Here is a 2,614-nt window from a genome sequence, read left to right as displayed (position 1 = left end):
ATGAATAAAGGTATAAATATGACTTTATAGCCAAAATTCATTTAGGGTTTTTGAGGAAATTAGAGAGAACACAAAGCTCTCCTTTCTCTCTAAAGAGGCCGGCCACCCTTGGAGGGATTAGCTAGTAATCTTTCTCCTCCAAGGTCACTCATCTCTTCTTCACATCTTACCTTGGTGTGGAGACTTAGAGGTTCTCTATTTTGAGAACTTGGAGAAACATATTCTTCCATCCAAATCCATGGATCTAAGAAGCAAGGAATGAAGGCCCTCTCCTTGGGTGATTATCCTTTGCTTATGCAAAGAGGAATCAACAAAGGTATAATTTCTCAACTCACTTTGTTTTGAGTTGAATCTTGGTTCACCTAACTACTAGGCTTTGAATTTCATGGGTAATGTTTTGTTTTGAGTGCATGCAAGCATGATTCCGCCTTTAATTTGTTAATTGCATGCTATAGATGTTGCTCAAATGAACTTGTTTTTCACTAAATTTTCCTTCAAGTGGTATCAGAGCCTAGGTCTAGTAGTTGGTGGATCCTTTTGGGTTTTGTAGTTCATAGTCTTTGATTTAAATGTTGTAATATGTTACAAGCTTTATTCTTGTTTCTTTGAATGTAAATTTTGTTGGAAAATTTGCCATCTCAAATGTTGTAGATGTAGTTCATATGACCATGAATATTGGAGCTAAAATTTGGTGCCATGTTTTTGGGAAAATTCTGCCAAATCCAAAGGGTGGATTTTTGGGTTCATGTTTGACTTGTTAAAAGTGTTTTCAAGTAACTTTTGGAACCCCTATGTACCCTAGTTTGGTTATATGTTATTTCCCTTAAGTTTGAGTGGTTTTGGGATGTCTTTGGGTGAAAAATGTTCATGGAGATTTTTTTGAGTTTTTCATGAATGTTCTTTATTGTTCTTGATATTTTAGCCAAGAACAAAAAGTTTGGTGTTTTGATTCAAAGTTTTGATTTATTTCATAATGTTTTTGTTTTGTGCTTTTCAAATGTTTAAATGTGTTAGATATTTATTTAGAAAGGTGATAGAAATATTGATGGGTGTGTGAGGATTAATTCCCTTTCACACACACCACTTGCATGACTTTTGTGTCATGCACCTCATGCATGACTTTATGTCAAAACTACAAATCAACACACACATCACTCCCTTTAATATCTAAAACCGGCCACCCTAATAAAATAGGGTACTTTTGGGGCTTTTATGCAATTACATAAAGTTTTGATACTTTTGTGTATTTGCACTATGGCCCAAAAGTTTACGTTTTTACGTTTAGGTCCAAAAACGCTAAAGGACAAATTGTTTTGTTCCTTTAATGAAGTTTTTGTATTTGTTGAAATTTTTGGGTTCTAGTTGTAATTACATGAAGTAGTGGACTTTTGTGTTTTTACAAAGTGACCCCAAAAGTTTGTGTTTCGCAATATAGCCCAAAAAGTTGTGGTTATTGCATGTTGGCCCAAATTAGGTAGAGAACAAAATTGTTTTGTCTCTTTAAATGAGAATTGGATTTTCATTTCATTTAGCTCCATTTAAATCAATTTTATGGATACAAAAACCAAATGAAAATGTTGCATTCAATTTTAATTAGTTAAAGCGTTAATTAATTAAAGGGTGATTATGAACCTAAGCCTACGATAATTGAGCTATGTGAAAGGCCGTTTCAAATTTGTTTGAACCATGGGAATGTGTAGATTAGATTTTGGTTGTAATTTGATTTGATCAAATGTTGTAAAAGAGCATAAGCTCTTCTTTACTTTAAAGTAATTTGTATTATTCAAATGTTGTAAAGAGCATAAGCTCATCTTTACTTTGAAGTACTCCTTTCTTGTTTTATTTGATATGCATGAAAATGGAGTAGCGGGTCCAACGCCCAATAAGACAACACGCCTTAATGTGATTAAACGCGTAACTAAAATCAATCACCATCCCTAGACCGAGATTCAACACTAGGCTCGTGTTGGATCTAATCAAAGGTTCATAGTCATCCTAAGGCCCTAAGGCAACTATATAGTCCATCAATGAATGCAAACCTTATGTTAATAGTATCATATACTCTTGCTTTAAAAACCGTTTTATAAGCATAGTGGGAGTATTATATACAACTAAAAACAATCAAATGGACCATTTGTTGTAATAGGACCAAAATTGTTTTAATAAGATTAAAATAAATGTTTATATGTGATGAGACCTTAAAATCCCTCAACCAACATACAATATTAAGTTGTAAGCGAGAGATGCTTTGAACATCTCTTCGTAGGTCTTCTACCGTGGTGGGCTCCAATCGTTTGTGACTCATACACCGGCTTCACCCTATAATGGGGAAGTTCAAAGTATGTGTTTACATCCAGGAGGAGTCCATAAACATATATGATGAAGTGAGTGTAGACAACGAGTATGACCAACATGATATAATTCTGAGGTTGTGCTTGAACCCCTACATAAACTAGCATGGTGGGAATGACTTAACTAAGTGCAATGGTGCCAAAATGATATAATTCTGAGGCAATCATTCTCTAGAGGCCAAAACAGATGGGTAATTACAAAAGTTGTAAATGGCTAAGAGTTATCCTCTCATCATTATTGTTGCTAGCCAAAATGATATAAT

This window comes from Malus domestica, chromosome 16 (assembly GCF_042453785.1).
Source record: "Malus domestica chromosome 16, GDT2T_hap1".
Classification (NCBI taxonomy): Eukaryota; Viridiplantae; Streptophyta; class Magnoliopsida; order Rosales; family Rosaceae; genus Malus; species Malus domestica.
This window is presented reverse-complemented; position numbering follows the sequence as displayed.